The sequence below is a fragment of the Hoplias malabaricus genome, chromosome 4 (genome assembly GCF_029633855.1).
Source record: "Hoplias malabaricus isolate fHopMal1 chromosome 4, fHopMal1.hap1, whole genome shotgun sequence".
Lineage (NCBI taxonomy): Eukaryota > Metazoa > Chordata > Actinopteri > Characiformes > Erythrinidae > Hoplias > Hoplias malabaricus.
Genome location: NC_089803.1, coordinates 40,602,715 through 40,629,868, shown reverse-complemented (window position 1 = coordinate 40,629,868; position 27,154 = coordinate 40,602,715). Strand labels below are relative to the sequence as shown.

Genomic DNA, 27,154 nt, shown 5'->3' with positions numbered 1-27,154 from the left:
TTAAATCATAGTAGGTACACTCCTGAACAGTATGGTAGCTGGTCTTAAATAGCATCATTGTTCGCCTATGGAGATTATTTAAGGTTATAATTATGGTAAGATGACAGTTTTGTCCACAATAGGTGCATCTTGAAGTAGCCAAATTCACAAGCTATAATGGCTGTCGCTCAACTTTTGTACAGTGTAGTTGTGAAAGAAAAAGAAAAAAAAAATTCTCCTAGAAAAGAAAATTTCTAGGAAGCCACACTGTTCATCCACATGTCTGAACAAGAGTGAGTTTGTAACAGGTGTGCAGTCATCTACTGAAGAATGTATTTCTCCTTCTGCAGCCCAAGTACACACTTACTCCACTCAACAACAAAATGAACAAGTGGTCCATCCCTATCCCTCTCTCTGTATCCAGCTGACCTTTACTTCTACTGATCTTGTGCCTTCTTTCCTTATTCTCTTTCTGCTTGTCCTTTTGTATTTCTTTCTCCATTATTCTACCTGTCTACTCATATACAGACATGTAGTGTTAAGTTTCTTTTTCCTAAATTACATTACACACTCATTCTCACTCTCTCACTTAAATTATTATATTTATAAACAACCCAAAAATGCTTACAAGTAACACAGACAATAGAAAAGCAGGCAGACAACACTGCAATGAAAAACAACTAAACAAATATTTATGGTACTGTGAGGTTGAATGCAAGGAAAAATAGGTGCATTTTAAGCTGAGATTTCAAACAGAATGTAGTTTGACTGCTGGATTTGTGGGGGAAAGAGTTCCAGAGATGGAGAGACAAGGCTGTGAAGATGAGAGAGAGGCAATGAATAGTAGGCCGGAGTTGGAAGGTCTAAGGGTGTGGCAGGGTGACCAGTAAGAAGGGGCACCTTTATTTAAGGCTTTGTAAATGAGCAACAAGACTTTAAAATGGATGAGCTATTTAACAGGGAGCTAGTGAAGATTAAGCTTACATTTTATTTACTTATTTGTTTGTTTTGTACTATATGATTAAACGTATGTGGACAACACCATATGAACTTGGTGAACATCCAATTTCAACCTCACGGACATTAATATGGAGTTGGGGGCCACTGCAGTTCCTCAACACTATGCATTTACAAGCTTTGCTTTGCGAACTGGGACAGTCATGGAAAAGTTAAAGGCAACATTCACGATTGTAACCAAAAAACATTTATTTATTTAAATAAAATTCAGATGTTTCCTCACCATTTGCTGCTCTCCAGTCTGTTTGTGTGTGTTGGAAACCCCTCTAATGTGTTTATGAAACTTTAGTGTCAGTAAACAAGTAAAAAACAAAGTGGCTCAGTCAGACAGGCTAGGCTTCCTCTTGCTCCCTGCTCATGGCAGAGAAATGGCAAAGAGCCCTCCAAACATTGAAAATCATGAAAGGGATGAGGATATTGCTTTATTCCTGTCCCACAGGTGGGTAATATTGACTTATTCTCTCTATTTCAGATAACTTGGGTAGGAACCCACTCTAAATTCGGGAGACTGCTAACAGCATGAAAGTAAACAGAGCAAAAGTTCTAACATCAGCCACGTACAAACAACGGTTGTTTTTTTCCCCTCAAACCTACCGCTCAACCTCAAAAAGGTGGGGCTTCTGAACGTAAACAAACCAGAGAGAACTGCAGTTCCCCTCAATCGTAGGGCTGTCCCAAGAGTGGCGTTAAAAAGTTGGAAGCCAGTAAGTGTATAAATAAAAAAAAGTTACTGTTTTTTTTCTATTCTGTAGCATTAACTTTCCCCTTTACAGGAACTAAAAAACCAAATCCTCAAAAAGTAACCCAGATCGGTATTCTTCCTCTGCCAAATTTTACTCTTGGCACTAGATGCTTCCACTTCACAATAACAGCACTTGGAGATGGCCATAGCAGACCTAGCAGGGCAGAAATGTCAGTAACAGACTTTTTGCCATATTTAAAGTCACTGCACTCTTCTTTATGATCCATTCTTCTACCAAATGTTTGTCTGTGCAGAATGCATGTTCATATGTTTTTATACATATTTTTTAGCAATGGGTGTGGAATTGTACATAAACAAAGAGAAAGGTTATTGAGTTCATCTTGATCTCTTTTTCTCTCTGTCCGCATCTCTGTTAGGTTTTACTTTTTTTTTTTCTTGTTTTTGGACAGCTTTGTCTCTGAAGGCAAGCTGTTTTGCTGTATCACAACCACACAACACACACACACCTCTCTCAGATTAAAGTCAGGCCCTGAACAGCGAGTGTGTGACACTGACACAGAGCGAGAGGGAGCCGTAGCGACGTGGGGTGTGGATAAAAGCCTGACCGTGGGGTTCCTAATAAAGCGCAGGCTGATTATGATTAGGAGTGTAAAATTGAGATTATTTTGGAGGAGACCCCCCTCAGACACACCGCTGCACACTGTACCACCCAACACGCGCAGCATGATGGAGCTAAATGACAGACACAGCTCATTAGTGCAAATGTCACTCATGTGGGGATAACAAAGAGCCCCTTTTAGAGTACACACACACACACACACACACACACACACACACAATTTTCCTTAAAAGGGGCATATTAGCTTAAAGGGACATTTTGGTTCAAAGAGTTTTTATTTTAATGTATTATTTACTGAGTTTTCCCACACTGATCTCATTGTTTTGAAAGTTTTCACAATTTTATTAATTAATTTTTTATTATTACATTACCCAGCATGCAGTAAATACATTATATAACCATCGGGAAAACCTGTGGTGTCAACCAAATGTAGCAGCTAACGTCGCATCTCCGCTAAATGATGAGAGAGTGTTGAAGGAATGAATGATGGTATTGGAGTAAAGTGACCAAAAATGACAAGAGAAAAAGATTCCAGAAATAAATGATTACATCTGTCCTACTGCACACACACAGGAGTATTCCCTGCTATTCTCTTAGCTGCTCTGGAATAACATTTTTCATTGGGAGCGTCCCAGAAGTCACTGTGCTCTCTCCAAACACTCGTTCTGTTAATATGATGAGCTCACACATGCACACACCCCCGTAATCCCTATACATCCACACCCTTCTCTGTGAAAGGGGATCCTGTCTCTAACTATTGTGTGTGTGTGTGTAGCATGGAGAGAACTGAGGTGTATGACCTGTGGGGCAGTTGCTCTGGGCTGAGTGATGTCACACCTTCAGTACTGGAGGCGAGAAGTTTAAATGGGAGCTTGAAAGTTCATGCTAGTTTCCAAACTTCACTACTTGTTCAGCTCAAACTGAACCTTCTCCATTTGTGTGCATTCACCAGTGTGTGTGTGTCTGTATGTAGTGCACACACACGTGTGTTGCCAATTCCCAGAACTTGGCCCTTTTTTTGTCCCACCAATGAGAAACAGATGTTTATAGTTGTGTTCCTGAATCCTGATCCTTCATTCCTCTTTTCTCCACTGCACACACCCACAGAAGTATTTGGAGCTTTTCAATCTCGTTTCTTTTCGATTCCATCTCAGATTTCCGAAGGCGTCCTGTGCCTCTCAGCAGGACGGGATCAAGAGTGACACGCAGCCATGGACGTTTGCCATGGTGACAGTGAAAAATGAATGAAGAGGAAAGAGACTTAGCACGGCTGATTGTTTATTTAAGGTGGCAGAGGAAAGAGAGGAGGACACAATGCTTTGTACACGCACTGTTAATAAGGGTGTGTCCGGGCTTTATTATTATAACCCCTTAAAACATGTCCAGCTGGTTCCACTACCATTTACTTAAAAGGGTGCTTCACTGAAAAGTAAAGAAAGATCCACATTAGCCATTAACTTTATAATCATTACAAGATGAACCCTAGCACATCTACTGAACCTGTGGCAACCAGCTGATTATCATGGACAATTATACGCTTGTACAGATGGAGAAAATAAAACTGATTTGGATTCAGTTGCTAACAGTAGCCCACTGGCAGGTGCTAAATTGGTTCATTGGCTTCAGTTGTGCGTATCGACAAAGCAGATTTTTATTTCACTACACACAAATAAACCTGTCTAAATTTACAGTCCATAATAATGACCATACGCTTCAGAGGCAGCAAATAAGATCAAGCCACTTCATTACAAAACACGTGGTTTTTTTTTTTCCTCAGTGTAAAACGTGAGAAAAACAGACACTTACTGTATGCAAACACCAAAAGAACACTTACCTACCCTACACACTGACATACACAGTGCAGTCAGCATTGGGGTGCTTTATACTCCAAGAGTGAGGAAGTGAAGCAGAAAGGCTGACTATATGGGGAACGCACTCCCATTCAGAGCTACGGGGAGCTATTTCAGCACCTAAAAGGTATTGATTTCTGGTTTATGCTTTAAGAGACAAGGGTGGCCTGAATCGGCTTATAAAACCTGTCTGGGGGGAAGGGAGCACATGGTTGCTCCATTAATCTGTCCCAAAGATGAAATCGGTCTGGTTTTGGCTTATAGCACAATAGTAGCCTCAAAAAATAAAACCCACACCACCCAGAACTGGCAGGCACATCAAAACTACTGTTACCACACATCAAACACCCATATTACAACCATGCCTCTCTACCACCAGTGGATGGATGCCACTGGCAATGAAAGTGCGTATGAGGTCAGGGTTCACAAGGCCTTTCTCTATCATTCTACAGTTAGTAAGACGCCATGTAGCCGTCCAAAAGAATGGAGGAGTGAATGAAAGAGTGATGTGAACTGTAGTGCTAGCCCACCAAAAAAAAAAAAAAAAAAAAAAAAAAAAAACATATGAGGGTGACGTGAGGCTGGGAAAAGAACCAAAAATCTCCTCCCTGACTGCTCCATTCAAACCTCAATTTAACACAGACTAAGAGTGCTACACACACACACACACACACACACACACACACTGCTGGAAGTAATGATAACTCTCACAAACACACACACACACACACACAAATGCTGGAATATCTGATGGATCTACCAAGCTGCCTGGTGTGCTCCTGCGCCTTTGTTTTTTCCCACATGTGCAGCAGGGGGGCATGTGAGGTTAGCATGTGTGGGCCAGGTCAATGCTGAATGAAGTGCAGCAGAGTGAGAAGGGGTGAGAAGGTGGAGAGGTTCATGATTGTATTACCACCCCTAACACATTCCACACGGCTCTGAAACTGAAAAAAAGATTTGTTTAACGATGGCCACGGCTGTGAAAGAATGCTTATTGGCTCCCTTAAAAATCAGGCTAGACAAATAAGGCACAAGTTTATGTGGAGGACGTTTTACAAGTTTAAAGAACAATCTCACACCTTTCACACCATTTACTGAAAGTATATTAGGGAAAATAAATTAGCTCATGCATTGGTTCTCATTTTGGACTTTTATTTTTAAGAGTGGCATTTGGTTCAAACGCTCATGGTGACCCTTCGGTATCACTGGTAAAACTTTATAAGTGTACATAATTCAAGATAATTAAGACATTAATACACCTTACTGAATAGTGAGGTAATGTCACAATTAATCATTAAGTATTAAATAGCATTTTTTGGGAATTTATGAATCCCTAAAATGGTTGTTCTTGTTTCTGTCATTACCTAATGATTAATTGCGCCATAACTTAATCGTTTACTAATACTGCCAAGTCTTTAAAGTACCATTAATTAATGTACCCTTTTTGGAAAGTGTTAGGGTAGAGATATACTCGCTGTTAAATATGCGTTCGCATATGCACCATAGCTGCCTGGTGCTTTTGTTGTACACATCCTCAGAAAATAAATGCCATTCATACGCAAGGTGCAGTACACATGTAAATGGTAGGGGGCAGTGCAGGCAATCAACAGCATCACAATGCGGAACGTTTTAAATAAGGCTGTGTCTGAGCCAAATCTGCAATTACACACATATTTCTCTGGTCTGCCCTCTAGTGGAAGCATCTAGTTACAAGAGTAGCACACAGGAAAGTATTTGAACAGCTACGTTCACAACGCAGACAGTTGTCTATGTGGCCAAACAGCAAGTATTCATTCATTCATTTCATCTATACAGGTCCAAGCAAGAACTTCTGTCACTCTGGATGGTGCACAGAGCAGTCTCACACTACCTTTGGCATATTTTTTTAAAGAAGAGAAAATAGAAACAATTATGGATGTAGTAAGAAATAAAAACAAATTGCTTTCAAATGTGAACGTGTTGTTAAGTTAAAATTCATTCATTCTTTTTCAGTAACTCTTTCATTCTGGGTTCAGAAGGAAGAACGAGAGGATACACCAGTCCACCACAGGGCACCACACACTAACAGTCACTGTCAGTATAAATGTGTTATTGGACTATGAGAGAAAACCCACTCGGACACAGGGAGGCCAGGTTAGAACCCCAAGACCCTGGGGCCATAGGACACTGACACTACTTGTTGCTCCAATAATTAAATAATTATTAAATAATAATAATAATAATTTCTTACACGGTTGTTTCATAACAATTAAGGCTAAACGACTGCTAATAGTTTTTAGCTAGGCTAATTTTGCACTTTTGTCCTTTTAGTGAATTACATTTTAACAGTGTCAATAAATGTGTGTCCAGTTTTCTTTTAATTGTGTGCATTTACATCAAATCCATGCACCACAATCGGATCCTGCTGAGAGAAACCACTTGTGAAAGCGCACAGCTGATTATTATCCATTTTAACAGGCCAATTTACCATTTGCCTTTATTTTGCATATTAGACCTCCACTGGTGATTAACAACATGTAATCAGAGAAAACTACTGACCCTCACAGACCATTACAATAGATCCAGATCCCACTCAGTAGTACTGGTTTATGACTCAATCCTGTATACCTTACACTCTTCTTGACTTTGTATAAATCATGACTGAAAGCAAGCAGCATAAACTAGGCCGGACTGAGAGTGCAGTATAACCCTTTACCCTTGTAGCTAGTTAAACCAAACATGTCTTGGCTGATTGACTACATGTGGAGTAAGGGGAGTAAGAAGTGTTTGATTTTATTGCCAAACTATTGTTCCTTTAAAGAACAGTTCTCCAGCAAAAAAAATCCTGCAGTACTCCCATACGCCAGTCTCTGTAAATCCTCTCGTGAATCGTCTGGCCAGATCCCAGCTTCCTGCACGCCCCCCGACTCAATCCAGCTGCGAGGCTTCCGGCTCCAGCTCTGGGCCTCCAGAACTCGCGGCTGAGAGCGCGTCCAACTGCAGCAAAACTTCTGCACAGCTGAGGGACTTGTTTTTACAGGTGGGAGTGTGTGTGACAGCGATAAGAGAGGAGGTACAACACACACACAGAGAACTGAAGTTGATGTGTCAGAGAGGGCAGGACATGTGTGGTTTGGCAGTGCTTTATGAAGACGAGGTTCATGATCCCTTCGTTTTATTACACCGCTTTCCTTTAATAAACATCCAGTTCCCTTAACCGGGCACTGGGCCTTTACAAAGCAGCGACCGATACCAACCCCTGCTTTTACACGCAATGATCCGTAACAGACTGCACCCCATTACTGTTTTACTTTGTTTTCAAAAAAAAAAAAAAAACAACAAATGTGAGAGAATGTCCAGAGGCGAGCTCCCACTAAAAGGAATGTGGGAAACATTACTCTTAAATTGATATCAAAACATGCCAGTGTGAGTTAGAGCTTAGCAGTGTGACTCTGTAAGCAAAATCGAGAGAGGAGAAAGAAAGCAAGAAAGAGCCTTCAGTAAACCATTCCTTGGGTAAAGGATTTAAAAGGGGAAGAGAAAACCAATTCACTGAGTAGTTTGATGTGAAAGGCTTTGTTCTACTGAAACTAAAAAGTCAGATTTCTTAACAGTGACACAAATCAGAACCCATGTAGGTTTGTGGTTTCCCCATCAGCAGCTCCATGAAGCAATCAGAGCATTTCCTCAAAATAGAGTTCCACATGAAACCACTAAATGAATCACACCTGAAAACGCTGACATTACCATTTATAAAATTAGAAAAACTTCAGGCCGAACTATTTTTGTAGTTAAATAAGTTGGTCCTTTTTAAAGAGGAATACAAATATCTTACAAGCCCTGTTTTCCCATCAAAAAAACTGTATTTATAGTTTGACAGTATCAGCAGACTGAACATATTTTGACAAAGTGTTAAAGTTAGTAAATTCAAATGCAGAATATTTACTACATTTACCACAGTAGTAACCGATAGGGCAACACATTTGGGGTTAAATTTAACTCAATTATTTTAGCACAGGAGCTATGATGCTAACATCAAATAAACCACATCAACAGTCAATTAAAGAGAGCTTGTGAGGAAATACTGTTCTCTTTGGTTTGTTTATGCTCAGAAGCGCCACATCTTTTAATGTGGAATGGTATGTTTAGAGGGGGGGGGGGCATGGGATTCGTAAACACATTAAACAGGTTTCAATCAAGTAAACTAACTGGAGAGCAGCAAATAGTTTAGAAACATCCTCAGAATTTTATAAACAGTGTTTTTCGATTAAAATCGTGAATGTCACCTTTAAATCTTTTGTAAATACACTGTATTTTTGTAAAGACTCATTTTAGACAACTTCTGTTGCGCCTACATGTCTGTACAACTTTTACAACATGGATTTTGATAATTATTAACTGTCTAGCATGTGTTAGCAATGTTAGCCTTGTAGCTGCAACTCTAATCTAAGGAAACAAACATTTTGAAACTGAAACTGAGGTAAATTAATGAGAAACTGGGTTAAAGCAAAATGTTTTGGCAAACCCTTCCTTGGCAGAGCATGAGTCATTTTAAAAAAGCCTTCAGGATGGAGACATTTTAAACTTGGAAGCTTCAGTAGAATCAGTGGTGTGTGATAGTTAAACAGACAAAGCAAGCCCCCCCCCAAAAAAAAAAAGACTAGGTTGCAGAGAAAGCAGAGCTGCTGTTCTGTGCTGTTCATCACATTCAACAACACACGCTCAACACAACAGCACTGTGTTCCTTCACTGCTTCTGAGGCAGGGCCATGCTTTAGCGCAATAACACAACATGCCCTGAGTCTGCAGCAAAACAAAGAAGACAGACAAGAGCCAGAGCACATGGGCAAGGGCTCATTTACTAACCAAAACCGAGGTCAACAAAACAGGCTTTTCTCCATACCGAGGCTCCAGAGAAGCGCTACACAGAGAAGCTGTGTGTGTGTGCTGTGGCGCATGTGTCAGAAACTAACATAAAAAAGTCAAGCTGGCACTTAGGAAATGCTTCAGAGAGAAAGCAATTTCATTTCTCATCACAGAGAATGAAAGAGCGTGTGTGCGAGAGCATATGGAGGGGGGTGAGAAACAGCGTGTGAATTGGGGCAGGTGCTAAAAAGAGAAGGCGAATGCTCATATAAAACTATTTCACTGCCCATTTCTCATAAAATGGTAGATGGCAGTGTCGAGGGCTGGCAGACGAGCTGAGGTGTCTGTGCTTTGTTTAAGTGACATCACCCAGCCACGGCTCACTGTCCAGACTAACTGCCCACGGTCTGCCTTCCATAGCATACTCGCATACTCTCTCTCTCTCTCACTCTCACTCTCACACACACACACACACACACCTCCATAAAACAGCTCTGTGTAAAATCACAGCACACACCTCTCCCCAGCCTTGGACTTGACATTCTGAAAGGTTTGCACACTGAAAGAAATATATAGATAAATGAACTTCAAATATTTAATGAACTTTTAAAACATTAAAAAAGTATTACATTTTAGAGCTCAACTTGAGTGGAGGGGAATTCACCAATGCCCACAAACCCACAACTCAGTGTCAGAGTCCAGGAGTGAAGTAAGGAGTGTAAACCATTTTTGCCCAATTCTCTTTTTTCTTCCGTTCACATTTCTGACATTTAAACAGCATGCTTATTTCTCGGTACTCTTTTTTGTGTGTCTTGCTCTGTTTAACCTCATTTTGTGCTCTCATATAAAATGTGGGTCCAATGGTGTGATTGGAGAGACACAGAGGAGGAGGCGGCACTATTCTGAAGTCTCTGCACTGTATGCAAGAAGCAGCATGAAAGTTCAACAGGTCATTTTATCCTGTGATATCTTACCACAAAACCCAACCAGATAGTTTCAATGTAAGCAGTTTGGCAGACTCCAGATCCCTAGATTAATGTGCTAACGCCATTTTCATAATATGTCCCCCTGAACTAAACGAAGCACGTTATATTGTGCCTTTAATTTGAGCTTTTAAATGTATAAGAAAAAAATCTGCCAGCTCAAATATTTTCAGTAAAGTGACCTGTGTAAAAGTGCATGTTTTTAATAGAGAGAAATATGTCCACATTAGAGGTGGGCCACCATACCTAAACGACTCACGTAATGAATGTACGCAATATTATGTGTAACTGCATTATCTTAACATATCAGAATATCACGATATTCACAATACATTTTTTTTTATCGTTTGAAAAGTTTGTGATATTATTGCATATGATACGATATGACACAGCCCTAGTCCACATATGAAGAAAATGAAAGGCCTCCTTTAAAAATTTTAAAAAATATATAAAAAAATGTATAAAATAAATTAATAAATACATGAATAACACAAGTGCCACATACATTTTTTCCAGACAATATGACAATGATAGGTCAGGAAGTGGGGCAAAACAAGTCTTCTGTCCCATAGAACCATACAGGCCCTATCTATCCTAAATCTTCTGCCTTAAAACTCAAGGACAACTATAAATTAGGGTGTGCTTTGTCACAGCAATGATGGATCCATGCTGTCAGGACACACATGCTGCCTCATGGCACAAGCTACACACAATAAATATCAAAATGTCATGCCCCCACGAGCAACACCTCTGGATCAGGTGTGTTGAGGGGTGTGCTGGAGAGTTGAAACTGTTGTGTCTGCACCCTATAAAGAATTAGTCTGGACATCACTAATAAAGCGTATGGTGATTTCTGAGAGCAGAGCTTTGCATCACCGATTTGGTGTCTATTTTTACATCATTATTATTATTATTATTCCATCACATATATGTTAACAGCAAAAAGGATGGCAGGCCATGTGTTTTTGTTCACACTGCATAGCCCACTTTAGCCAGAGTATACTTTCGCTGATTTACACCAAAAAAAGGATCACAAACACTGGTTATATTACTCATGTTTAGCAATAACATTTATTTCGGGAAGTATGTTTTTGGAGACTATTTGTGTTGTGCCAAAAGATTTGTTTTTTGTATCTGGGTTCCGATAAGGCAGGATAAACTCATACCAAACCCTAATCCAGATAAGCTTTTACTGGGTCTTCTAGCGATTAATAGGTCTTTCTTATCCTGGCCATGTTTAGCAGGATGTCTGGGACCCTGACACGGAGGCTGTTCCTTTAGTTTGGTATGAAGCCGAGTTGAAATGAGCTGGAATGGGCTGGATATGGCTCTAATTTGAGAGGCTGATTATCTGAAATGGGAGAGTGGAGCTGTTTAGGCTGTCAGCTTTGTGCCAGGGTCCTGAAACTGTGAGGCCATGCATTTGTAAAGGATCTGAGGGTGAGGCTGGGGGGTTTCTCTTATGGAATCAGATTCCTCTCTAGTGTACAGCTAGATTTTGGTCACGGGAGAGTTTTTACGAATACCAGCCATCACCTTACAAGGTCCTAAAGCCGGCAATCAGCCCTGCCATCTGATCCATTTCCAAAGACAGAAAATAAACATGACATGACAGCCATGATAACTCATATCTCACATCTGAGTGGCTTTATAGTGCAGAGAACTGAAAAAGCTCAGGGAGAAAAGTCACACTACTACAGTCACACTAATAGAGTAAACTTTCTCAGCCACAAGTTTAATTCAAATTCTTTAGTATTTAGGCCTATGCTGCATATACAAAAACACAAATACATGTAATTGTATGACAAGGAACCCTAGATCAATCCAAGTGATTGGAGCTAATTAAGTCTTGAGTTTAATGGACTTGGTAAAAACTACCCTAAGCCCAATCCACCTCTGAGCTTTTTGTTTTTTCTCTCTTTTTTCCAAAAGGGCCTATTTTAGTATGGAAGTTGTGTACCATTACATGACAGATGTATTTTCCTGCACTGACAGCACTTAAACTAGAGATGTCCTGATCCGATCTCAAAGATTGGTGTCAGGGTCAATCATAGCATTATTTTACTGATCTGTATCAGCTTTATTGAGCTCAATCTTAAGTCCGAACCTTAGTTTCCTTTAGGCGGCAATCTCACACTCCCTCCTCCTTCTCCCCATGTAGCGAGCCTTGTAAATGTTGTTGTGATCTGACTCTGCTAGGACACACTTCTTTGAGTGTTTCGCACAAATGCACATTCCCAAAAATCGGATTCAGAGCTGGAGCGTGAGGGGACGTGATTAGAGTTGCCCACCGTCCCGAATTCGAACACAAAATGCCGTGTTGTGTTTTGGAGCCATATGGGATACATTTATCCTATATTTTTGATGCGAGACTGTTGAGGCCATGATTTGTTTGAGACGTTGCTCTCCCTCTCTCAGAGGGAGGGGCAAATACTCCATGGCTCCTAAACAGAGAATGCGCTTCTCATTGGTCATCACTTTCATTAAGCCAATTAGCAGCTAGAATTAGCTGTCCATCATTTAGTGCTGCAGCCAATGGAATCACAGTCCCGCCTACAGAGGTTTGTTTTGTGGCTTGGCTGAGAGAATGAGGCCAGTGTCCTAAATAAATAAATAAATAAAGCACTGTGTCTTAAAAAAAAACATTTTTTTCTCACTCAAAACATCTGTGATGAAGTAATCCTTTATAGATTAAAAATAATAATAAAAATAAATAAAATAAATAAAAATCACATCAGATGGTTTCATATAAGATTAAAAATTATTTAATATTATTTATGAGCAATTTGTGAAGATACCATTTGTGTACTGGGTTATAAAAAAATAAGCAGCAGCTTGGATGCAGGCAAATTCTTTCTTAATGCAAGATATTCAATTCAAGCAGATACACTGGGCTGAGTTTACTTGAAGTGTGCACTGTCTAAGTATCGGATTGGGACTTGGTATGGGCAGATACTGAATATTAAAACTCAGATCAGGATTGAGGGCATAAAAAAAAAAAAAAAAAAAAAAAAAACTTGATTGGGACATCACTAAACATTATACAAAATATACAATAACAGCCATGTTTTTTTGTGTGTGTGTGATGGGCCTGATTGAAAACAGAATTAGAAAAAACAGAATTGTTCAAGCAATGCAATTTCTGGATAAAACTAGCATAATTACAAAAAAAGAGTGTACAGCTGCAATGATCCAATATTGATTAGCATCTTAGAAACAGTTTCCTAAATTACATAATTAACTTTTGAAACGGACAAGATTAGAATCCAATACAAAACATTTAATCACCAAATATGGACCCAGAGTTTAGTGCTGATGAGCACTGAATAGGAATGTCAACACTAGATTGTAGCATACCTAAAGCACTTCTCGGTTAGGCTTTTAAATATTAACAGTTATGCCCCAACCACCTTTGTACACCAACATAAATTATAAGACGATATTACCAAATGCATTACCAAATCCATTACAGTCCCATGGGAACATCACATCACCTTTGGATTATGCTACTATATAGGCTTAACTGTGTGGTGAACATATAACACTGAAATATAGATTTGCTTCTTGCAATATGAATACATTCAATACATGTATTCCATGATAACCAGAGCAAAACAAACTTGTTAAACTAAGGGTTAGACACTCACACACACACCAGGGTATAAGTGCACTGGAGAAAGTATCACTTGATAGAAAAGTTACAAGCCGTGACCACCTGGATCGGATTGCCAGTCGACTCCCATTTAAGGTGTGTTCTATAGTCTTAAGTGTTCAGGGAGCATTTTTTGGAGCGTAACTAATCTCCAGTATAGAGGTTTCACTCCTTCCTTTCTCATCAGTGAAGAAGTCCCCTTGTGTTGAGCTGAATTTTCTAGTTGGAATATCAAGGCTGCATACTGCAATGACCCGCAGACGGTGACCATGTTTACTGACCAGCAGGTCTTGGTTTACGAGCCTGAGGTCATCCAACTCTAGCTCTGGCTGAACCTCACCTTAGGTTATGCACTGCCCACCTACAAACCAACTGTCATAACAGCCACTAGTTTAACTATATTATGAAGATGTGCTATTTTAATGTTTTAACACTAATTACTGTGCATTTACTTACTCTTACTTAGAAATAGGCATACAGCAAAATGGCCAACACAGCATTACACATAGATTACCAGTGATTATGGAATCTACTGAAATTAAATATCTGTAATTTCACTCATTTTTGTTGTTCATTGCATTTTCATTTATGTTCTTCCATTGTCTGTTTTCAAACTATTTATTACAGTTGCTTTTGAATGTACTGTTTTATTAGAACTAGTAAATTAATTCCTATCACTAACAAATGATACTGCTTATAATTATACCAAAGTATATTTGGCAAAGACAAAAACCACCAACCAGTTTCTGTACCACACACTGTCAAATATATAATAAATCACTGGCAATAACTAAGTTTGGAATCACTGGGCACAATGTGGGAACACACCTACAGCCAGTTCACGTACAAAGTGTTTTTTGGACCGTGGGAGGAAAACCCACGTGGACAGAAGGTTAACACACCAAACTCCTCACAGACAGTCACTCAGAACAAGGCTCGAACCCACAACCCCCAGGTACCTGGAGTTGTGTGAAAGTGACACTCCCTGTTGCCCCACAGTGCCGCCCCTAAAAAAAGTGCGTTATTATTTTTCAAATGACCAAACATTGGGCATTCCTCCAGAAGATACAAGTACACTTGGTATTGATTGTGATCCAGGCCTTGTCCTCCCAGGTAGTCTCCTACTTGAAAACCACTACTCCATTAGACCAGATTTTAAAAGTGAGGATTCTGCTTGTTTGATCTCATGTGGACATCTGTTAAATGTAGTGACCATTCCGCTAAAAGCATGTTGGGATATACCGAGGCGGCAGAAAATGCTAAACTGTTATCAAAATAGGCCTGAAAAGCATCAAAGCTTCGTCCACAGCTATTTCAAGGTGAGCCAGTTTAATGAACATTTTCGGGTTCTTTCTGATAAATGATGCACCGCTGGAGATACAGAATGGGGAGATCATGTAGTGGGGGTGGATGGGGGGATCAAAGTAACATGTTTTATCCGCTCTTGAGATGTGGCTCTACATTAGCCGATACGTATTCACAGTCTGTCAATAATCTAGCAGCTGCACAGGGAGTATTTCAAAGGCATAGTGTCCAATTTAGAGCTCAGACACTTTCGGATTCATTACTTAGTGAACTGTTGAGCAGATTCAGCTAAAGCACTTAACGTGCACAATATACTAATTACTGCAGTGCCTTTAGTTTCCCTTAATGTCGATACAAGCTTTTGTGATTTCGTGATTTTAGTGGTTAAGTAGTGGAGCAGAGTACAAGGATTTACCACAGAAGGAGACGGAGGGAAAAATTAGAGGCAGAGAGAGAGAGAGGGAGAGAGAGAGAGAGAGAGAGAGAGAGAGAGAGAGAAACAGAAGCTCATCTCACTCAGACAAAGGCACAGTTCAGAGTCCTGCTGTGTGATGGACATATCCAACACAGTGGGACCATATTGCAGACACACGTGCACACCCATACAACCACACACACACAGTGCAGCAAGTCTCTGGGCATCTTGGAGTGCTGGGTATCAGCAGTAACATGAATATATTCTGGTTTACATACATAATAGTAGCAGTAAATCTACAACTACTACTTTATTTCCACACTGATGCTGAAAAAATAGCAAATTAAACAAAAAGATGGTCTCTGATTTCTGCCCTGTAATGTAACAAACCACCCACTCAGTGATAAATGACAAAGAAACAGGTGAGTAAAAACAAGAAGAGAGTGTTATCATTGTGATGATAATTTACATCATAGTGTCCACCCTTACTCCTGTCCCTCCTTCATTCTCATTAGGACCAATAATGTTTAAAGGGGTCCGGCAGCTATTTTGTAGAGCACCCCCAAACAAGATCACAGAGCCGCTGATGGAAAGCACTTAACATCCCCCTCTAAAAAGATTCATGAAACATATCAACAGAACAGATTTGCTTGTGATAAGTAAAGCATCCTTTAACGAGGCAGAGATGTTTACTGAGTTTTGCTCTATGTCAACCCATTCAGTTAACACAGCACCAAGTATTTGAATTTTAGGTGTGAAGCTAATAGCCTGGTCATCTCTGATCCATCTTCAGGATTTCAAACATGACTAGGAAAGAAAAAAGAGAAACAAAACAAGAATATGCTAGGTGTGTCACAGACACATATACACAGAACACTGAGAGGACAAGGAATAATGTAGATGTGACCCATATGTATATAATTCACTATGTAAGACTAATCCTCAACCTCATTCTTATCTTAACCTCAATAACAAAGTCAGACCAAATGTATGCAAAGTAAGATTCCACTGATATATCAGTCAGTGGACAAGATCAGTCAATAATTACTGGTTACTTTATAGTAATTACACAAATACATATAGTCGCTGAGGATTTTTAATTCATTATGTAATTTGAACAAAGGACCTGTCCTTCATATTTCATGATGAGTGGACTACGCTCGAAATGCTAAAAAATTACAAGGAATAAAACTTTCTAACACTGACTGCCACTGAAAGTTTTCTTTCTCCTATAAACTTACTATTTTGGGAGATGCATGTTTTTCACTGGAGAGCGGTGATATTTAAATAGTGGATTAGAACACAAAATGCCATCCCAGTTAGTATTACAGAAACATAAACAGTATGCGATTCCAACTCTTAATGTGAGAAATGTTCTAACACACACACGGAAAAAATTAATAAATAAAAACTACTAAAACCTATGAAAAACAAAAAACAAATATCAACAGGAACCAAAATGTCAGAGAATTTGGACTAGCTCTGTCCCACTTATAACAGCATTATTTATTATATAGACCACTTCTGTTGCTTTTTTGATTTTAATATGTGATAACTGAGATACTGAATCATATTAGCTAGAAAATATTTTTTTTAATTAAAGTAAAGCCAATAAACTTCTTTTTGAAGATTTGCCAATTGTCTCCATTTATGCACAGAAGCAAGGGCATGGTCCAATATTGTCTGACACACAGCACAAGAAATGCCAAGTGAAAATTGCTTTAAAGGTCTCACAGGCCACATTTGAAACAATCCCTCAAGACAGAGGTTATTACCAAACTGGTATAAAATGTACAATGTACAGTCATCTAGCCCATTACCGCATCTTCTTTTTTCAGGTTTCTCAAAGCCATGGCTAGCCAGCAGTACAGCAGCAGACCAAACAATAGGAACCTCTACTGGAAAAGGAACACTGAATTGGCTAAAGTGTCAGTGCAAGAACGTAAGTCTTTCCATTCTGCTTCATACTTGGCCTGAGACTGGATTAGAACTGAATTGTGGTCACTGAGGTTGCCAGAATCTCTGGGTCTCGGTCCCACCTTCGCCTAAAGCAGGTCGATAGAGCTGCTGCCTGAAGTGAACAGAAGCTGCTCTGCTTGAAGCCACATCAGAAGGGGCAGGAGGGAGCTTGGCACAGGTCAGCAGAAGTCAGGATCCTAATGCCATCAGATTATTCACGCTTTGTCTTCTCTGTGATGACTGCAGTAAGAGCCAGCACCACCTGGCTACACAGCCTTCTTCATTTTCCAGACACTTGTGTCCATGTCAGCTCACCTGCTCACCCAGGGGCACAGCTTTGGCAGACTGCTTGAATTTTGCCAGTTGCTATTTCTGGCCAGACAAAAACCCTTGGCTAAAGTTGCGGGCAAACACTGTTTCTTACAGGTGCCTCCTGATTGTAGAAATGTACCTTAAAGGTGTTTTATGGTTGTATCGACAGATATTTATGGAATGGTGACCGTTCATGATATGGAATCTTTGTCTGGAGTATGGGACCTTCTGTAAAATACACTTAATTTTATACACCCTTCTGATCATACTGTTTCACAAGCATAAACTCTGCAACAAATGTAGGTGTAGATGGCAAGAAAATCTTTAGCAAGGGCCCTAATGGTTATACAAAGTACAACATGTAACAGCAGTGTGCTGCTACATATTTACCCATATTTAACCATGGAGAAACCTAATTTACACATTACACAAGAAATATAAAGAAAAGTTTTGACTATATTCCAACCTATAAAGAGGTTTCTGAAGTGATTGAGTAATGCAGGTTTTGATTACAAGCTTCTATTGGTACTGGTGATTTTTTTCTTATCATCACAGCAGTTTTTGGTGGTGGTGTTGCTAAGAAACATTAAATTAATCTAGAACTAAGAGTATGAAAAATCTCTCTATCACAGCCTAATGCAAGACAAGCAGTAAATATAAAGCACGGGTAATAAACAGAGCACAAAGCTGCAAAAAATTCCAGGCGATATTTGCAATATTTAGGTCATTTTGCCCTAAATCTGTTTTTTGCATCTTTTTGTGGGTTTTAGTATTATTATTTTTTGAACCCATCTGTCAGTAAAGTACAATTTAGCTATCCAATAAATCTGATAGAGTGTTTAACATGCAAATCAGAAAAATAAACACAAAATCATATCTGCTTATATAAACTGCTTGATGAAACACAGCTGGATAGAAACTGAAGTAGGAAAACAGGAAATAGGAAACAACCAACATCAACATTAGCAAGCGACACGCTCAAGACTAGAATGGAAGGATAAAATAAAAGAAGCAATACTCCCTTCCTCCTCAGCTCTCCCACTTAGCACTCCTTATGTAAACTAATCTAACTTTTTCTGTGGGACAGGAAGGTAGTCGGGTTCGTCTCGAGGCTGACGGACGAATAACTCTATTCCATAGAGACGTCAAATCAACAGCTGCCTGTTTCCGGCTCAGAGTGTTCAGAATATCCCACATCATCATCATCTTCACCATCATCCTCCTCATTCTCAGCCTCCCCCACTGCAGCCTTCAGAATAAACACTTCGGGATTTGAAACAGACACACAAATATGAGAGACAGAGAGCAAGAGAGAGAGCAAGACAGAGAGAGCACATTAGCTTTCTCAAGTGGTCCTAGCTCATTAGTGTCAAGACCTCTCAAGGCTGTTGCCAAAGAATAGGCTGACCTACTGGTCATCTGGAGGCCTTCAGGAAAAAAAAATTAAAAAAAAAGTGAAAGCACAAGATACAGAGTCTGACCAGGCTCTGAGTGGAAGCTGTCGCCACCACCCTTGTCTGCACTACTTCTGTGCAGTTATGATTAATGGGCCTTGCAGAGAGAAGACATATCTGCTGCATGTAGAATTAAGCAGTAAAATAAACACTAGGGATATGCCAGCGTACAGCTCATTGGACTTGACTTATCGCTCAATAGATATATGTCGCCTAATATTTGCCATATTCCAAAGGACAGCAAAGACTGGCATGCCAACTAATCTCAAACACATTTCTCAATCAACAAGAGATAAATCAGTTTGGCATGTGTTTTTCACATGTATACGGAGAGCTGTAAACATCAACTACCTCCTGTAGGGGATGAGTCACGAGCACTTCCTAAGAGAGAACACCGCTGGACTTCTAAGGAATTCTGAATGGGGGGGGGGCAGCACTGACCCAAACAAACAATGCAATGACCAAATACCAGGGGGGTAGTGAGACAGAGACAGAGAGAAGCAGGGGGAGGGGAAGGAAAAACAGATGAACTGATAGTGTGCATGAAAGAGAAAATAAAAGACCAGTAAAAAGCCAAAGCAAACACATTCCTGACATGAGGTCAATGGAATATATGAGAGAGAGAGAGAGAGAGAGAGAGAGAGAGAGAGAAAGAGAGAGAGCGCAAGCAATCTGAGCGGTCCTGTTATTTGAAGAATGTGGATGAACATTACTAGAAATCATACACAATAGCAGAATTCCAAAAAAGATACAGTGAAGTACAGTGAAGCCATTACCATCCAGTGTCATTCCTGCCTTGAGATTTCATTCACTAATTGGTAATTAACTGATCTCAACACAGTTAAGGTCTGATAAAGTGATGGACCACTTTCCGTTGCAATGTTATAGTAATTTATAGAGATTTCCATCTGGTCTTGACTTACATGGCAAGGTAACAGAAGCAGCACCTTTCAGCCTAGGCAAGGAGGCTGAGCTTGGTCCAGAAGAGGAGGGGAGAAAAAGCAGAAGAGGAATAGTGGGAGGATGGGGGTGGAGCAGAGATGAGGGGCTGAGGTTACACATCTGGTAATGTTCAGGATGTTTGAGATTCCTCCGTGGGCTGTTCAGAGCCTTTGGTGCCACGAACAGGAATTCGTTTAGCCTGAACTCATGTCTAACCTGCCGACTGAGGGGGGTTTAAAGCACTACGACAAGGCAGGGTGATTCAGAAGCACATTTAAAAAGACTGTTTATGAATGTGCACCCATGCTACTGAGCAAAAATAAACAATTTTAAATCCCTAATAAGATTAGTTAGCTACAAGGGTTCGTGGAATTTCAAGGATATTGAGTGCGGATTCCAACTGTGGCACAAATTTCAGCCTCATTAAATGTAGCTGTGCTTCATGACTAAAAGATAATTAATGCAGATACAACAACACATAGTCAAACAGTATCACAGCACATTGTGTATTATAAATTATGCTACGTTCCATTTACCTTGTAAGTAGGATGTTGGAGCTGGACATGACCTCAAACCTGAGCTGTCTGCATTCCATTTCAAAATTTAGAAAACACTATACCTATGTTTTCTTTGTTAGCTTGTTCCATGTTAGCATTCTTAAGGAAAACAGTTAATTGCAGCATATGTAAGATTATATGCATCTAATCTCCATGGAAACAAATCTACATGTAGCAGTTCTTCAATAATGCATGTACAATTAATTTAATGAGACACAAATACATAAAAATAAAACTGTATGATGCCAATGCTTTTACACACAGTTAATATGTGGGCAGCCATCTTATATTCTGAACTCGGGGTTGGTGAGGCAGCCCCTGACTTTCTAAGTAGGAATTTCAACTTGTGGGGGATTTCCAGTTGAAATTTCCTACTTGGAACTTGGAAATTCCAACATTCACGTCCATATGGAATGCAGCATTAGATTTGAGACTAGCATGTTAGCCTAAGACTGATGTTTTCTTATGACTAAAACATGTGACTGTTTGCATTATAAAGCAATGCTTCAGTTTCAAACATTGCAGGCTACATAGATAACGTTGCAGACATTCATTAATTGAAGACTTTTTTTGTCACCCTTTATTCATACTGCATTGAAATATGTATCAGTTGGAGATAAAACTGAACTGCATCAAGTACAAATAGTGTACTAATATACTATAATTATAATTAAAATATTACTATAGAGTTAATCATTTTTTGTGAATAATTCCATAATTTTCTATTTGATTTCCACTCAGAATTGACTAGTTTATGTATTCATTTCTAAATATTTCCCCTTGATTCTGTGTCAAAAAAGAATTCAAACATTAATTCAAAACATCTCTTCTACTTCTGACCACATGGTAATAAGAAGGAATACTTGTTCCACTATTTCTGCAGAATTTCCGCTTATCTGAATGAGCCAAGATTGAAAAATAATTTACAACTTGAAGACTGAGACTTCCAGGGGTCAAAGAACAAGACCTATCTTTGCAGTCTAACAGGTTTGTGAAACATCTTCCATACCTGTGGCTCTAACATTCATAAACCTTGTTAAAAAGTTAAGAATTGCCGGACTCCAGCTGAAGCACTGATGCAGAATTTGTGAACCCCCCACTGAGATTAACTTTATGATGTCTGGCTGGAAGCCCTTTAATCAGAAGTACAGGTCTAACTGCAAAGCCTCAGCCTCAGGGGGCAGAGATGCTAAGCCTGGCTCTGTCGGAGTGTGCTGACTAGGCTTTGGTGAGGTTACAAAGGTCAACCTCCTTTGCTGGGTATTTTCTTCAAAACGAGTCATATCTCATTTCCCTCTACGCTCTCTGAATGCCAGAGATGCTATCATAGGCGTAAATATGAAACGGAATCCCAAACTGACAAAATCATAGCAAGCCAAGTTTATGCAATGAGAAACTCTGATGAGGAAAAAAAGTGGGACACATTAAGTTGAGAAACTTTGGGGAGTGGACACCATTTTAGGATCCAAGAAAAAGAGCTGAAAAACTATATCTATATATCCAAAATTAAACACCTGAATTTAATTTGAACATATAAATCTCATTTCCAGGAAAACAAACAAATACATACATACATACACACATATATATATATATATATATATATATATATATATATATATATTCCAATGTTTTCACAGAAAAACTAAAGTTGATATTGTAAATATAAACAAATTTAGAATTTGATGCCTACAAAACCTAATAATATGGGACGGGGCAAAAAAGCTGCTGTAGTCAGATGAGTCCATGTTTTAGCTTATTTTCATGAAAAAATTAATGTCTTTGTTTATGACGAAAGGAACCATCAAGGTATTTATCTTCAAAAGGTGCCAAAGCCAACATCTCTCGTGTTATGGGTAATGCATCAATGACCGTGGGATGGGTGATATGCATGTGTGAGAAGTTTCGCCTGATTTGGAGGAAATCGTTGAGATTTTGAGAAGACATGCCTTTTTGTGGGAAGTCCATGGTTATTTCAGCAAGACAATGCAAGTCCTCATAGAATGTGTTTGCTTGACTGATCTGCCTGCAGTCTAGATCCATCTCCTATTGTGTAAAGTAGAGGAGAATCAGGCAATGGTGACCACAGGAGGAGCTCAACAGCACAAAAATTCCATTTGCAAAATTGTATCAACTTGCATGATTAGCTTTAGAAATTTAGCAATGGGGTTTTGCATTTTGAGTACACACACTCGCCATAGAAAAACACAAAATGGGGATGTTCTAGATCATTTACACATGCTCAACATAATGTCCCCACAGAAAGTGTGAGGAGTAGTGAAACTGTCATCTTTGGAGTGATAGAACACTATGTAACACCACTAGGATCAGCTTGAGTGGCATTTATTCAACTAACATCAGTACCTGAGCACACTAAAGTTCTAGTGGCAGTGTTCAAGCAAATACGCACAGCAGTGTTCCAATATATAGTGTAAAGCCTTCAGAAATTAGCAGAAGTGTTTACTGCAGTAAAGGGGAATGAACACATTCCCTGTTAATACATTTGGATCCAAAAGAAAGGCTGGAGGAGACACGCTATATTGAGGACACTTGTATCATTAGCTGCTGTTTTTAAAGGCCATTACTAAAGGTCTTTTAATTAAAAAGGAACTAAAAATAAATAAATAAATAACCACAAAAGACAGTAACTGGAACTTTTCCACTGTACATTTACACAACTCAGCCAACCGCAGAATTTGCCATTGTGAAGATTCATTTTTATTATGATGTTTCAAATCAGCAGATGACTCTGCAGCAGAGGTAACTTAAATGATTCTGTCTGGCTTGCTGCTGTCAAAAGGAGACTAGACAGCTGTCAAACGGTGCCGGTGCTATTCACCTTTTCTATTATGAGGTTTTATTGCTGCCTAAATGAATACAAATTGCTGCATTTAAATGCATCGGCACACGGGTACATGAGTAAGGAGCAGATAGCTTGTGTGTGTGGTCTAATATCAAGATGCCCTCGAAAGGCAGACGGAGGAGGAAGTGGAGGGGCTGCATTAAAGTCGTCTGCGGTCTCCATCTCTACCTTCCCTCCATGCTCGCCGTCCCGCTGCCTGTGTGTTTACACTTTAGGGGGAAAGCAGTAAAGGCCAAACAGTCCCAAGCTTGCAGAGGGATGTAGAAGTGTTGTTTAAACATCTGGTTTCTCCTCTGCAGCCTGTGAGTGTGTGTGTGTGTGTATCACTGACAGCTCCACTACCTCAGGGAGATATGACTTTATCCTCTTATTTGGACTGCCACAAGCCAGAAGTAAAGGCTAAGAAGAGAGCCTGCTAGCTTATGGCAGAGAGGAAGAAGAACAGCTGTAGAAAACAGAAACCCCACCTGAACCCAACAGACTGGCCAAACCCAACCATATATTAACCCAGCTATTATATTAAAACCACACTATCCTACTTTGAACAAATACTTTTAAATACTCATGTATTTAAAACGGAATGGAAATAGTATAAGGAACATGTACAGAGCATCTTAGGATTTAACTGCAGCATGAGAACAGTTCTGAAAATGAACCTTTGCTGTAGCCTGTTTTTGACCCTGAAAGCTAGCATCAGTCAAATTTCCAGTTGGCTCTTAAATGCTGTGTAAAAGTTGGTGACATTCTCCTTCCCATTTTCTCTTATAAAAACATTGGAGCCACACTGACCTAGAAGATACTTCCTGCCCATAAGTGAACACCACCGCCCAAAATCCCCTGTGCTCTCTCTGTCTTTGCTTGTGAAATGTCATGATAGGTGGATAAGTCATATTTTATTGCTGAATTCGGTCTGCCATCCGAATGCAGCCGAGAGATCAGATGCAAAGAGAACATGACGGCCCTCGCTCTACGTATGATGATAGACACTGCATGTGTCTGTCACTTAACATAAAACAAACTGTGCAGTTTTTGATCTCCTACAGGCATGTTAAGCTGTTCAATCACACTAACTCTAATTGGAGACAGTTCAGCTGTAGCTTCACATGACTCAGACGCAGCGTGTGATTGTCTTGACCATAAGCAAATAAAATTATTAAAAATATTATGATTCCGATACTTCAATATAAAATATACAATGCGTAAAAATTCAATGCAGGTAGTATGGTGGTGTATCAGGTAGTGTCACTGCCACACAGTGCCAGGGTTCTGGGGTTTTAGGGCCACCTATGGTCATTGCCTGGGAAAAGTTCTCTCCTTGTTTCTGCATGGGTTTCCTCTGGGTGCACTGGTATTCTCCCACAGTCCAAAAACACACTGTTTGGTGAATTGGCCGTGTAAAATCGTCCACAGATATATTTATGTATGTATGTATGTATGTGTGTGTGTTTTCCTGCAGTGCACCCAAAATATTCCAGGTAGGCTCCATACCCACTACAGGCATGATTGGGATATACAGATTACAGGACCTGAATGAATGAATACTTCAACATACTGGTCCTTTGAGGAAAGTAAACTTTACACAAAATGATTTATTGGGTGGCACGGTGGCGCAGCAGGTAGTGTCGCAGTCACACAGCTCCAGGGACCTGGAGGTTGTGGGTTCAAGTCCTGCGCTCTGGGTGACTTTCTGTGAGGAGTTTGGTGTGTTCTCCCTGTGTCCACGTGGGTTTACTCCCACAGTCCAAAAACACATTGGTAGGTGGATTGGTGACTCAAAATCGTCCGTAGGTGTGAGCGTGTGTGTGTGTTGCCCTGTGAAGGACTGGCGGTTACAGACAATGAACGAAGGAAATAAAAATGATTTTTTGGTTTTGCCTAATGGCAATAGTAAGAATAAACACCAAAGTAAGACTGTCACAGAAATCAGGAGGGTTTGGCTTTTTCAGCAAACTATTTGTTCCTGGTTATCATTTACCATTGTTTTAACAAAGTGTCAAAAAGTCAAGGTATAGAACACAGCACTGAACACAACATATAGTCCCCACAAAAAAAAAACACACTCAAACTGGAGGGGAGTGGCACTGATAATGCTTTACACTGTCCACAGAGCAAAGCAGCTTCCATAAATCACTCTTGCACCTAGCGATCACTGCGGTCAATGACTTGGAGCAGTTTTCTGACGCATGGCCAAGCACCTGGCTGTGTTAATTACAGCACATAGCTGCTTTCTGACAGGCTGCAGTGGCACTAATCAAAGCCGGAATATTTACATATACCACTGCTGCAAAAATTCATTCAAATTACAGCAGCCAAGAGAAGTGCTGCTAATACAGATTACATTTCTAATGGACTTATCTAATGACTTCTCTCCAATTAATTGTGTAATTGAACCATTCTGTCATCCCTGGTTTCATTCGGCACTGTCACAGTGCCACCATCATTCAAAACCACATCACCTCCTATGCTTCTTATAGTGTACTACAATCTGCCAGAATATTGACATGCATTGTACAATCATTATAGAGCACCTTATACTAAAATATAGGTAAAATTATTATAAGATATATGCAATATTTACTTGCCTGCTATAATATTTAATAAAAATAAATCAAATATATCCTATAAATTTTGCACATCCCACATTTTATACTTTGTTTTTTTCTTTTCTGTTTTAAAATAAATTTAAAAAATAATAAAAATTATTACTACTATTAATTTTTTTTTTGGGGGGGGGGGGGGGGGGTAAACGGAGCATTGCGTAATAATAATCTGTTTTGCTGATACTGTTGACTAATCACAGTGGCCATAGATACCTATGAGTGAAAGATTATGCATGCATCAACGTGTCAGCTATTTCCCCCTCAGTAATAAACACTGTTCACTTATGTCAAGTTGCTGTGGCCCTAGACAACCCAATGAAACTTCCTTCAGGAAATACAAACCAATTCGCTAGGAGTCCTAGTTTGCAACGAGATGATGACAAAGCCAAGAGTTTGTTTATTCTCCTCCTCATCAAGAGGAGAGTCTTAGGGGCTGAGTTTAGCAGCAGCAACAGCTGCGCTGAGCATGCTCAGGGGAGAGAAGTCCATTATTTCACTGGTGGGGCTTAGAGGAACTTGTGAGATGCAGATGTCCCTCTAATGAGGGTCTTAAAAGCCAAAACAAGGGATCTACTTTCTAAAGCAGAACAGCCATCAACATTCTCATCATCCAACAGGGGTGATTTTACTTAGAGCAGATTTGATTCTTTACATACACACAATGATAAGGTGAGCTTGTGAAGCTTTCATCATTTCCTCATTCTGCCTTTTTCAAATCAATATTAATGCCTGAGCCTTGTATCTTTTTTTTTTTTTAGCTTTGATGCGATTTCCAATTTGAGGTTTAATTAAGTATTGATATTCAGCCAGAAGATAATAACTGCACATTGTAATAGGAAAAAAAAGGGCAGATACAATTTTGCTTCATGCAGAAGAGATATGGAACAAACTTTGTTTACATATATATATATATATATATATATATATATATTTTTTTTTTTTTCTTGATGTAAAGAAAATGCCACACCATTAATGTTGCAAATTCAAGTATCTATCTACAAACCTACATAAGCAACAAGTAATAATTCAGGCCTCACGATTATACAGAGATCTCAATGTAAAAAAAAATAAACATCAAACCAATCAAACTTCAAATCAAT

The 27,154-nt window shown here is 39.5% G+C and overlaps 1 protein-coding gene across 2 annotated transcripts in view; it reads right to left on the bottom strand.

The window, feature by feature from the left end:
* plxnb2a.1 (plexin b2a, tandem duplicate 1) overlaps window positions 1–27,154 on the bottom strand; it is a 143,783-nt gene that overhangs the window by 74,710 nt on the left and 41,919 nt on the right. The window lies entirely within an intron of this gene.